The sequence below is a fragment of the Anolis sagrei genome, chromosome 7, assembly GCF_037176765.1.
Source record: "Anolis sagrei isolate rAnoSag1 chromosome 7, rAnoSag1.mat, whole genome shotgun sequence".
Classification (NCBI taxonomy): Eukaryota; Metazoa; Chordata; class Lepidosauria; order Squamata; family Dactyloidae; genus Anolis; species Anolis sagrei.
The window spans coordinates 17,062,201-17,076,029 of NC_090027.1; the positions used below are offsets into that span (position 1 = coordinate 17,062,201).

General features: G+C 46.0%; 1 protein-coding gene across 2 annotated transcripts in view; it reads right to left on the bottom strand.

The window, feature by feature from the left end:
* The window catches only part of PKNOX2 (PBX/knotted 1 homeobox 2), a 475,342-nt gene extending 464,070 nt beyond the window's left edge, over window positions 1-11,272 (bottom strand). For both annotated transcript variants that reach the window (XM_060786950.2, XM_060786949.2), the window contains exon 1: window positions 11,185-11,272. The gene's annotated coding sequence lies outside the window, so the exon portion shown is untranslated. The remainder of the gene's footprint in view (window positions 1-11,184) is intronic.
* Window positions 11,273-13,829: the final 2,557 nt, after the last annotated feature.

Genomic DNA, 13,829 nt, shown 5'->3' on the forward strand with positions numbered 1-13,829 from the left:
TAGTGGAGTTCAGAATGCTCTTTGATTATATGTGAACTATAAATCCCAGCAACTACAACTCCCAAATTACAAAATCAATCCTCCCCCAACCCCACTAGCATTTATTTATTTATTTGCTTCATTTTTATACCTCATTTTTCAGCCCTTAACAGGCGACTCAATGCGGTTTACAGTGCAATTAAAACACAACAATGCAACAACAGGATCGACGCCGTCGATCCACAACAATTAACAATCAGACAGGACAAATCAACAAACAACATATATAACGCCTCAGTAGAAATCAGATCCGTTCTCATAGTCGTTGTGCCGTTCCTATGTTCCATTTACCGTCTTCCTTGATTAGTTGCATTGCTTAGCCAAACGCTTGTTCGTAAAGCCAGGTCTTGACCATTCTCCGAAACGTCAGCAACGAAGGTGCCTGTCTGATGTCTGCCGGCAAGGCATTCCATAGCCGAGGGGCCACCACTGAGAAGGCCCTGTCTCTCGTCCCCGCCAAGCGCGCCTGTGACTTTAGTTCTACTTGGGGGGCACCTCATGAACCCCATTGCACATATTCCATTGCTCATCCTGGCCATTAAAACTTTCACAGCTTCAATAAGGGGTCTGGGAGTTGCAGTCCACATGTGGTTGCATTGGGTATTTGTGCCCAGTTTGGTCCAGTGAATGAAAATGCATCCTGCATATCTGATATTTACATTATGATTTATAACAGTAGTAAAATGACTGTTATGAAGTAGCAACAAAAACAATGTTATGGTTGGGGGTCACCACAACATGAGGGACTGTATTAAGGGGTCACGGCATTAGGAAGGTTGAGAACCACTGCTGTAGAATCATGTGGCTTTGCGCAGACTTATTTGGGTCTAAGCTTTCTTTGATTCCAGTCCACTTCATCAAATGCAGGGGGTCTTAGCTTGCATTACAGCTGATGCTGGTTGGGAACGGTAAACAGCGAGGGAAGACGAAATACAGAAGGCGCAGGCCCTGAGGATCATGAACACTCACTGTCCATTCACAAACAATTATTGCGGATTATCACAAACATCCCGGCAGTGGGTAACCCAATTAACACATTGGTCACTGAAAAGGCAGTGCTTCAGATCATGCGGAGCAGTGTGTTTCAAATTATCCCTCTTAGAGTTTCAGTGCAGATTTTGCTCGTATACACAAAGGGGTGTGGGGCAGAAAGAGAAAGAACCCGGCCTTGTTAAACTAATATCAGAACTAGTGTAGATGACGTGAGTATAAAACAGAGAAAGCTCCCTTCCATCACGGATCTTTCTAGCCCATTACAGTTGACACCGACTTGGGTTTCAGGCTGGATTCATTCTCAGATCTATGAGGGTTGAATGAAAAGTAATGCCTCCACCTTTGTTACTAGGGTTTGGATGGGAATATTTTAATAAATGCAGAAATAATCCTTAGAATGTGCTCTTTAACTACCACTATTCACTTTTCCACATAATCACCAGACAATTGGATACATTTCAGCCAACAATGAACCAATTTTCTGAAGCCATCATGGAAGAAGTCGACACTCTGTTTCCGCAACCCATCGTGCACAGATCTTTCAATAACCAAGCAAAGCAATAATGTGACCCACACCAGTCCTGTAGCGAGGGGGGGGGGGAATTAGGGGTTCAACCCCCCTCCGAAATGTTTCAGATTTTTTTTAAAAAAAACTGAATTTTAACTGGTTAACCAAATCCTCATGCTAAGTCTATGAGATGCAAAAAATTAAGAGTCCCTCCAGAACTGCAAGCTCTATCTCAGGCAAATATTGACAATTTATTCACACTGTCAATACTTGCAGCAATAACTGATTTAGTGAAGCAACCAAGTTGGGTGTGTGTGTGTGTTGAATGTTCCCATTAAGGAGGCCAGACTTGGTGGAGATGGTTGACAGGGGCAGAGCTGCAGGCTATTTATTGAAGGCTGCTCTGCCCCTGCTGTGCTCTTTGCTTCAGCGTGAGCTAGGAGGCAGGTTTCAACCCCACCCCCCGCGAAAATTTCAACACCCCCCCCCCAAAAATTTCAACCCCTCCTGAAAATTTTTCTGGCTACCGCCCTGACCCACACATTCTTGTGAAATGCCAATTATGCTTGAAATTTCTCTCTGAGTGATACGACAATCGTCCTGAATCAGTCTGTCAACCTTTTGCTTGTGAAACTCAGTGGTTGCTGTCACAGGACGTCCAACTCTTTATTTGTCATGCATCAGATGTTCCCACCTCAACATCTTTAAACTTACTCGCCCAACAACGCACAGTACTCACATCAACACAATCACCATAAACAGCTTGCATTCTGTGATGAATCTCCTTTAGGGTGACACCTTCTGCTGTCAAGAATTCAATGACTGCACCTTGCTTAAGTCACATTGACCGACCATCTGCGCAGGGTTCCATACTTTGCATGTTAACAACACAACAGTTCAAAGCCAAGACTTCCCACCAAAATGGAACTGTAGAGGAGAGTCTACTGAACAAGCCAGTACCTGCCGCATACCAGTACTGCCATCTGTTGAGGAGTTACGAAGGTGGAGGCATTACTTTTCATTCAACCCTCATATCTGCAAATGTTAAGAACTGAACCTGGGACCGTCTTCTCGGGGCAAAGCAAATAATCTGGCCACACAGCATAAATGTTTATGCATTGCCTGAGTTCGTGCAGCAAAACAAACAAGCATGCTGTCTTCCTTTTCAGCTTTCCAATATCCCCAAACTACATCTAACTAAAGAAGAACAATACAACTCATAATTTCTCTCCTTCCTGTGAAATGATGACAAACGTTTGCTCCCATCACCATCAGAGAGATCTGGCTCTCAAGGCAAGATATTATTTTTTTCTGTTGCTAATGGGAGTTGACATTTTATTATGTCTTTTATTGCTCTTTGTTTCTAGTTCTCACACAGCCAGCAAGGGAAGTGGCCGGTGCCTGCATTGAAATCCCTCCAGATTATCTTAACGGAGGATGCATTCACATGGTAGAATTAATGCAGTTTGTCATCCCTTTATCAATCAATGTTATATGTTATATAGTCCTGAGGTTTGTAGTTTGGTGGGGTGCCAGACTTTTTCATGAAAAACACTAAGGGTCTTGCAAAATTACAACTCCCATATTTATTTATTTGTCGTGTCAGGAGCAGACCAAACAGTTTTACTGCATTTTTTGAACAAACAAACAAAACACAAAGTTTGCAAGCTTGGTAGTTGAGTAAATGTCCTCCCATGAGTCCATAACATTGAGCCGAGGCAGTTCAAAAAGTGTCAAACTGCATTGATTCTAGAGTGTAGACCAGGCATGGGCAAGCTTGGGCCCTCCAGGTGTTTTGGACTTCAACTTCCACCATTCCTAACAGCCTCAGGCCCTTTCCTTTTCCCCCTCAGAGCCAGTAGTAGCCACAAGCATTTGCAAAGACCCGCGACTATAAAGATGTTGGTTCATATCTCCATTCATCCAAGAAGACAACTAATCAGTGGTTGGCAAACTCTTCATCTTCCAGATGTCTGGCCCTTCAGTTTGCAGAAGTCTGAGCCAATACGGCCAATGCTCAGGAAGTGCAATAAACAGAACTACATACCAATATGGGAATGCTTTGGAAATAACATTACAGTATAATGTTAGAGTACTATCTATCTATCTATCTATCTATCTATCTATCTATCTATCTAAATGTTCTGTGCATAATGAGTACCTTAAAAACAAAAGAACCAATGAACAAAATCACACCAAATTTGGCAACAAAACATCTCACAACACAAGGAGTAACTATCACTCAAAAAATTATGATTTTGTCATTTGGGAGTTGTAGTTGCTGGGATTTATAGTTCACCTACAATCAAAGAGCATTCTGAACTCCATCAACGATGGAATTGAATCAAACTTGGCACACAAGACTCCCATGACCAACAGAAAACACTAGAAGGGTTTGGTGAGCATTGACCTTGAGTTTGGGAGTTGCAGTTCACCTACATCCAGAGAGCACTGTGTTTTCAAACAATGATGGATCTGGACCAAACTTGGCACAAGCACTCAATACGACTCTTTAATACAGTTCCCCATGTGGTGGTGGCCCCCAACCATGACATTGTTTTCGTTGCTACTTTATAACTGTAATTTTGCTACTGTTATGAATTGCAATGTAAATATCTTGATATTCAGGATGCATTTTCATTCACTGGACCAAATTTGGCACAAATACCCAATATGCCCAAATTTGAATACTGGTGGGATCGAAGGGGATCGATTTTGTCATTGGGAGTTGTAGTTCACCTACATCCAGAGAGCACTGTGGACTCAAACAATGATGGATCTGGACCAAACTTGGCACAAGCACTCAATACGCCCAAATATGAACACAGATGGAGTTTGGGGGAAATAGACCTTGACATTTGGGAGTTGTAGTTACTGGGATTTATTGTTCACCTACAATCAACGAGCATTCTGAACCCCACAAACAACACAAACAACAGAATCGGGGCAAACTTCCCACACAGACCCCCATGACCAACAGAAAATACTTAAGTCCACCCAATCCAGCTCCCTTCATCAGGGCAAGAACACATAATCAAAGTCTTCCTGACAAAGAACCATCCAGCCATAGAGATAGATAGATAGATAGATAGATAGATAGATAGATAGATAGATAGATAGATAGATATGATTCACACACACACAGATATAGTGTCATAGATTTGAAAGGGACCCCTAAAGAAGGACAATTATATGTTACCTGTTCCAGAGTAGGCAAACCAGACACTCTCCACATCAACACTGACAAAGAAACAGCAAGAAATACTGTTTACCCACAAGCATAAAAAAAATTGTATATAGAATCATAGAATCATAGAATCAAAGAGTTGGAAGAGACCTCATGGGCCATCCAGCCCAACCCCCTGCCAAGAAGCAGGAATATTGCATTCAAATCACCCCTGACAGATGGCCATCCAGCCTCTGCTTAAAAGATTCCAAAGAAGGAGCCTCCACCACACTCCGGGGCAGAGAGTTCCACTGCTGAACGGCTCTCACAGTCAGGAAGTTCTTCCTAATGTTCAGATGGAATCGCCTCTCTTGTAATTTGAAGCCATTGTTCCGCGTCCTAGTCTCCAAGGAAGCAGAAAACAAGCTTGCTCCCTCCTCCCTGTGGCTTCCTTTCACATATTTATACATGGCTATCATATCTCCTCTCAGCCTTCTCTTCTTCAGGCTAAACATGCCCAGTTCCCTAAGCCGCTCCTCATAGGGCTTGTTCTCCAGATATTAGAAACCAACTCTTTCTCATTACTTTATTTGCTAGATCACCAGACTGGGCCACAGCAACATGTGGCAGGGGACAGATAGTGTAATATATAATATTAATATTGTGCTATAATAATAATATAATATATTGTATTTACTTTTTACTTGTAAGCCGCTCTGAGTCCCCTTCGGGGTGAGAAGGGCGGCATATAAATGTCATAAATAAATAAATAAATAAATAAATGAGCTGAAATTCTAAACAGGCTCTTCTTGTGTGAGTCTACAGTACAACTTATGCCCACGCAAAACCTTTCCTTCTGGGGATTGTGTCGTCTTCCAGATGTTGCAACTCCCAATCCGCTTGAGCCAGCATCCCCAGCTGTGAAGGACGACGGGAGTCGAGAAACATCTGGCAGGCTGCTTCAGTGACATGATAGGAGATATAGATAATGTAGTGTGTGTGTGTGTATGCATATCTATATCAATAAAATTGTAATGTTCGTTTGTGGGATTAACATAACTCAAAAACCACTGGACGAATTGACACCAAATTTGGACACAAGACACCGTCAGGCCAACGAGTGACCATCACTCATAAAACACTGGAAAACACAGCAGAAGAGACTTAAAAAGCCAAAAAACAAAAATTGCATTACAACGCGTGCTCAAAACCACATATATATGCAAATACACATATATACACATATACACAAATATATACACACACATATATACACTCAAAACACATATACACAGACAGGGCCACACCAACGCATGACAGGGGACGGCTAATGTGTGATATTCATTTGTAGGATTAACATAACTCAAAAACCACTGGACGAATTGACACCAAAGTGGGTGTCCTATCTCCAGTGCCATATAACGCAGCATGGAACTGGTATACAAGCCCTATGAGGAGCAGCTTAAAGAGCTGGGCATGTTTAGCCTGAAGAAGAGAAAGCTGAGAGGAGACTTGATAACCATGTATAAATATGTGAGATGAAATCATAGGGAGGAGCGAGCAAGCTTGTTTTCTGCTGCCCTGGAGACTAGGACGCAGAACAATGGCTTCAAAATACAGGAAAGGAGAAGCCACCTGAACATTAGGAAGAATTTCCTGACTGTGAGAGCTGTTCAACAGTGGAACTCTCTGCCTCGGAGTGTGGTGGAGGCTCCTTCTTTGGAAGCTTTTAAACAGAGGCTGGATGGCCATCTGTCGGGGGTGCTTTGAATGCAATTTTCCTGCTTCTTGGCATGAGGTTGGACTGGATAGCCCACGAGGTCTCTTCCAACTCTATGATTCTATGACTCATATAATGCAGTTGTATGCAACGTCGATGCGGCCTGAAATTCAGAGATTTAGCCCAAAGCAGAACACATATGCCAGTGTGTCATGTCTCCTTGTTACTGTTGTTTTTAATTACCCCCCCACCCCTGCTTTCCCCTTCTTGTCACATATTCTGTTCAAACCCACCGGGGACAAAGCAACGTGCAAGCCTCTCCTTGCCTTTCATCACCTGCTTACCACCAATGTGTTCTTATGGCTACTGAATGTGCAATGCAAGCGGGTTTGGCGCTAATCAAGTGCAGCTTTCCGGGCCCTTTGGGGAGAAAATAGGGATGGTGATGACATGCGGCCAAAGCCACAAGGGAGAGAGAGGCCATGCGCCCAAACTGTGCCGAGATCAGGAAACAGACCCCAAAGAGCAGTGTTTCTCAACCTTCCTAATGCCACGACACTTCATAGAATCATAGAATCATAGAGTTGGAAGAGACCTCATGGGCCATCCAGTCCAACCCCCTGCCAAGAAGCAGGAATATTGCATTCAAATCACCCCTGACAGATGGCCATCCAGCCTCTGCTTAAAAGCTTCCAAAGAAGGAGCCTCCACCACACTCCGGGGCAGAGAGTTCCACTGCTGAACGGCTCTCACAGTCAGGAAGTTCTTCCTAATGTTCAGATGGAATCTCCTCTCTTGTAGTTTGAAGCCATTGTTCCGCGTCCTAGTCTCCAAGGAAGCAGAAAACAAGCTTGCTCCCTCCTCCCTGTGGCTTCCTCTCACATATTTATACATGGCTATCATATCTCCTCTCATCCTTCAATACAGTTCCTCATGTTGTGGTGACCCTCAACCATAATATTATTTTCATTGCTACTTCATAACTATAGTTTTGCTACTGTTATGAATCATAATGTAAATATCTGATATTCAGGGTGTATTTTCATTCACTAGACCAAATTTGGAAGAAATACCCAATATGCCCAAATTTGAATACTGGTGGGGTTGAAAGGGATCAATTTTGCCATTGGGAGTTGTAGTTCACCTACATCCAGAGACCACTGTGGACTCAAACAATGATGGATCTGGACAAAACTTGGCTCAAATATTCCAAATGCCCAAATATGAACACAGATTGAGTTTGGGAGAAATAGACCTTGACATTTTGGAGTTGTGGTTACTGAGATTTATAGTTCACCTACAATCAATGAGCATTCTGAACCCCACCAACGATGGAATTGAACCAAACTTGGCACACAGAACTCCCATGACCAACAGAAAATACTGTAAGGCTTTGGTGGGCACTAACCTTTAGTATTGGAGTTGTAGTTCACTACATCCAGAGATCACTGTGGACTCAAACAATGATGGATCTGGACCAAACTCTACACGAATACTCAATATGCCCAAATGTGAACACTGGTGGAGTTTGGGGAAAATAGACCTTGACATTTGGGAGTTGTGGTTACTGGGATTTATAGTTCACCTACAATCAAAGAGCATTCTGAACTCCACAAACGATGGAATTGAACCAAACTTGGCACACAGAACTCCCATGACCAACAGAAAATACTGGAAGGGTTTGGTGAGCACTGAGCTTGAGTTTTGGAGTTGTAGTTCATCTACATTCAGAGACCACTGTGGACTCAACGATGGATTTAGACCAAACTTGGTACAAATACTCAATATGCCCAAATTTGAATGCTGGTGGAGTTTGGGGGAAATAGACCTTGACATTTGGGAGTTGTAGTTGTTGGGATTTATAGTTCATCTACAATTAGAAAGCATTCTGAACCCCACCAACGATAGAATTGGGCCAAACTTTCCACACAGAACTCCCATAACCAACAGAAAATACTGTGTTTTCTGATGGTCTTTGGTGACCCCCACCCCAACATCCCCTCGCAATACCCCCCCCCCCCAGGGGTCCCGACCCCCAGGTCGAGAAGCACTGCAAAAGAGGAACACAATTGTCGCTAGTTGGACACTCAAACAACATCCAGGATACTTTCCCAATGTGATTTCTATCATTGGGTTGTTGTAGGTTTTTTCGGGCTGTTTGGCCATGGTCTAGAGGCATTCTCTCCTGACGTTTCGCCTGCATCTATGGCAAGCAGGCGAAACATCAGGAGAGAATGCCTCTAGACCATGGCCATACAGCCCGAAAAAACCTACAACAACCCAGTGATTCCGGCCATGAAAGCCTTCGTCAACACATTTCTATCATTGTTTATTACTTTCTCTCTGCTACCAACACTTTCCCAATCCCGGCAGAACGTGGCCTACTGGGAGTCAATGGGGATCCAAGCAAAGAGATTGGTTTGCAAAAAAAGATCTTTGGAACGAGGGCTGGAGGAGCCCGAGTTGTTTAGCTTGGAGAGAAGAGAGAGAAAAAAACACTACACATGTTTAAGGTCCTCATCACACTAGAGAATGAATCCACTTTAAATCCGGTTGCTGCCTCCTGCAGAATTCTGGGGTTTGTAGTTTAGGGGAGGAGCCTTTAATAGCCTAACTAAACTAAAAACCTCAGAATTCTGCGGGATTTAAAGTAAATTCATTCTCTAGACTTCCAAAAGATGTCACATTGAGTAAAAAAAAAGGAAAGCTTGTTTTCTCGGAGGCGAGGGCTCGGGGATTGTTATCCCAGGATCTGATCCCAGATTATCTGCTGGGAATATATGAGTCCACATTGCCAGATAACCTGAGATAATGAGATAATCTGGGATCAGGTCCTGGGATAAAGTGCTAGTGTGGAAGGGTCCTCAGAGCAAGGAAGTCAAACTCCAGGAAAACATTTTTATCGGGCATGGGCAAAGTTTGGCACTCCCTCTGGGTGTTTTGGACTCCAACTCCCACAATTCCTAACAGCCTCAGGCACCTTCCTCAGCTGCTTAAGCGGGTGAGGGGGAAAAGGAAAGGGCCTGAGGCTGTTAGGAATTGTGGGAGTTGGAGACCAAAACTTAAGTGGCTGAGGGAGAAAAGGAAAGGGACTGAGGCTGTTAAGAACTGTGGGAGTTGGAGTCTAAAACTTAAGCACTGAATTGTGGGAGTTGGAGTCCAAAACTTAGGCTGCTGAGGGGGAAAAGGAAAGGGCCCAAGGCTGTTAGGAATTGTGGGGGTTGGAATCCAAAACTTAAGCACTGAATTGTGGGAGTAGGAGTCCAAAACTTAAGCACTGAATTGTGGGAGTTGGAGTCCAAACCTTAAACCAGCTGAGGGAGGAAAGGAAGGGGCCTGAGGCTGTTAGGAATTGTGGGAATTGGAGTCCAAAACTTAAGTGGCTGAGGGGGGAAAAGGAAAGGGCCCAAGGCTGTTAGGAATTGTGGGAGTTGGAGTCCAAAACTTAAGCTGCTGAGGGAGAAAAGGAAAGGATCCAAGGCTGTTAGGAATTGTGGGAAATGGAGTCCAAAACTTAAGCAACTGAGGGAGGAAAGGAAGGGGCCTGAGGCTGTTAGGAATTGTGGGAGTTGTAGTCCAAAACCTAAGCAGCTGAGGAGGAAAAGGAAAGGCCCCAAGGCTGTTAGGAATTGTGGGAGTTGGAGTCCAAAACTTAAACACTGAATTGTGGGAGTTGGAGTCCAAAACTTAAGCACTGAATTGTGGGAGTTGGAGTCCAAAACTTAAGCACTGAATTGTGGGAACTGGAGTCCAAAACTTAAGCTGCTGAGAGGGAAAAGGAAATGGCCCAAGGCTGTTAGGAATTGTGGGAGCTGGAGTCCAAAACACCCAGAGGGAGGGCCAAACTTTGCTCATGCCTGATTGAGAAAACCTTCTTGATGGTAAAGCCGTAGAATATGCTGCCTGTGAGTCTCTTAATCTGGAGTGCTTTTTAAACAGAGGCTGAATGGACCTCTGTCGGGGGAGCTTTGATTGTGTCCCTACAGAGCAGAATAGGGGTTGGGGGTCCCACTCCGATAGGATCATAACAAGCAGTGTTTACAAAACGATCAAAACATAAACACACCCGAGAAAGAGTCCCATGTGAAGGGAGTCCAAAGACTCTCCCTGCATCAGAAAAAGCCAAAGGCGCCTTTAAGGGGGGAGATTCCAAGTCCCGAAAGTTTCCTCTAATGCTGTCAATACCAACCGGGAAGGGATCTAAGGAAGGAAGGGTAAGTCCCTAATTCAGTGGGGAAGGGGGTCTTTGTAGAGTGGGTCGGGCCCCCGTATCCGCGCCCCGGTATCCGCGGCCCCCGTCCCTTTGTCTCCTCCGCGGCCGAAGGAAGGAAGGAAGCCGAGCAGGAAGGAAAGAAGGGAGGAAGGGGGGAAGGAAGGAAAGGCGAGCTCCCCCTCCGACGCTTCCTTCCTTGCCTCAACTTTCCCACAAAATGAAACAACCCCCTTTGCCCACCCTTCTCCCTTTTGCCTCCAAAGCCAGCCGTCCTGCAAAGCGCAAATCGTGCAAGAAAAGGCATCACAACAAATACCGCAACCGCTGCAACTGCTGCAAATGCACTCTCTCTCTCTCTCTTCCTACCCCCCCCCCCCTCAATCTTTCCTCCCCTTGCTCTGGCTTGCTATCTATTGCCTCTCCGAGAGAGCGCGGAGAGCCTGAGCCTGCTCTGCCCGCCCCTGCCTGCCTGCCTGCCTGCTTGCCTTTGCTTGGAGCCCGCCCGCCACGCGCCGCCGCTCGGCCTCCCCTGAATGACAGCTTACCTGCATGCCAATCTTCATCAGACTGACACCGGCCTGACAGCGCAGCCTATACTCACTGCCTGGCCCCGGCGCGCGTCAGGCAGGCCACGCCCCCTCCCCGCTCGCAGGCACGCCCCCTCCTCGCCCCCCTCCCCTCCCTTCCGCGGATTCTTCCTCCTCCATGTCTCCCCCTAGCGGACTCCGGCGGGACTCTCTCTCTCCAAACATGCATTGCTCAGTCAAGGGTGAACTACAACTCTAAAACTCAAGGGCAATACCCATCAAACCCTTCTAGTGTTTTCTGTTGGTCAGGGGAGTCCTGTGGGCCAAGTTTGGTTCAATTTCATCGTTGGTGGAGTTCAGAATGCTCTTTGATTATTGTTGTTCATTCGTTCAGTCGTCTCCGACTCTTCGTGACCTCATGGACCAGCCCATGCCAGAGCTCCCTGTCGGCCGTCACCACCCCCAGCTCCTTCAAGGTCAGTCCAGTCACTTCAAGGATGCCATCCATCCATCTTGCCCTTGCTCGGCCCCTCTTCCTTTTGCCTTCCACTTTCCCCAGCATCAGGCATGTAGCCGGGGGGGGGGGGGGGGGGCTCGGGGGGCTTCAGCCCCCTCCCCCGAAATTTTCATGGTGGTTCGCGAAAAAGCCTTACTGGTGCATTATTTAAACTGTTATGTTTATTCATATCATGATCTGATCACCATACTCAATATATCCCATATGCATGGGGGTATTGGGGTAACGATACAAAAGGTTTGCTAGGCTAGACCCTCTTTCACTCAGACTCAGCCCCCCCCCGAAACTCAGCCCCCCCCGAAACCCGCCCTGAAAAAAAATTCAGCCCCCCCTCCCCCCCGAAACGAAATCCTGGCTACGGGCCTGCCCCAACCCATCTAAAACACAGACATGTGCCTTCCATCTCAAGAACAGAGAAGCATCCCGAGCTCTCTGGGAAGGAATCCCACTGGAGCATTGCAGTGCACCCAAATACCTGGGAGTCACTCTGGACCGTGCTCTTACCTACAAGAAGCATTGCCTGAACATCAAGCAAAAAGTGGGTGCTAGAAACAATATCATATGAAAGCTGACTGGCACAACCTGGGGATCACAACCAGATACAATTAAGATATCTGCCCTTGGGCTGTGCTACTCCGCTGCTGAGTATGCATGCCCAGCGTGGAACACATCTCACCACACTAAAACTGGATGTGGCTCTTAATGAGACATGCCGCATTATCACGGGGTGTCTGCGCCCTACACCACTGGAGAAATTACACTGCTTAGCCAGTATTGCACCACCTGACATCCGCTGGGAAGTAGCAGCCAATAGTGAAAGGACCAAGGCAGAGACATCTCCAGCTCATCCCTTGTTTGGGTATCAGCCAGCACGTCAATGACTTAAATCAAGACATAGTTTTCTTAGATCTACAAAGACACTCGTTGGAACACCCCAGCAAGCAAGAGTCCAAAAGTGGCATGCCCAAACCCAGAACCTCAATCCATGGGTGATACCAGATGAGAGACTCCCCCCTGGGCACACAGAAGACTGGGCGACTTGGAAGGCGCTGAACAGACTGATCCCTAACCCATCTAAAACACAGACATGTGCTTTTCACCTTAAGAGCAGACAAGTATCCCGAGCTCTGAGGATGACCTGGGAAGGAATCCCACTGGAGTATTGCAGCGCACCCAAATACCTGGGAGTCACTCTGGACCATTCTCTTACCTACAAGAAGCATTGACTGAACATCAAGCAAAAAGTGGGTGCCAGAAACAATATCATACGAAAGCTGACTGGCACAACCTGGGGATCACAACCAGATACAGTGAAGACATCCGCCCTTGCGCTATGCTACTCTGCTGCTGAGTATGCATGCCCAGTGTGGAACACATCTCACCTGACATCCGCCAGGCAGTTGCAGCCAATAGTGAAAGGACCAAGGCAGAGACATCTCCAGCTCATCCCTTGTTTAGGTATCAGCCAGCACGTCAAGGACTTAAATCAAGAAATAGTTTTCTTAGATCTACAGAGACACTTGCTGGAACACCTCAGCAAGCGAGAGTCCAAAAGTGGCAGGCTCAAACCAATGCCAAATTAGAGACTCCCCCTGGGCACACAGAGGACTGGGCGACTTGGAAGGCACTGAACAGACTGCGCTGTGGCACCACGAGATGCAGAGCCAATCTTAAGAAATGGGGCTACAAAGTTGAATCCACGACATGCGAGTGCGGAGAAGAGCACTGTGGACTCAAACAATGATAGATCCGCATCAAACTTGGAACAAATACTCCATATGCCCAAATGTGAACACTGGTGGAGTTTGGGGGAAATAGACCTTGACATTTGGGAGTCGTAGTTGCTGGGATTTATAGTTCACCTACAATCAAAGAGCATTCTAACCCCCAGCAACGATAGCATTGGGCCAAAACTCCCACACAGAACCCCTATGACTAACAGAAAATACTGTGTTTTCTTGTGGTCTTCTCGACCCCTATAACCCCCCACTTATGACCCCCTAGGGGTCCCAACCCCGAAATTGAGACATACTGCCTTAAGACCATCCAGTCCAACTCCCTTCACCAGGGCAAGAAAACGTAATCAAAGCCCTTCTGACAAAGAGCCATCCAGCCATAGATATAGATAGGTATATATGATTCACAC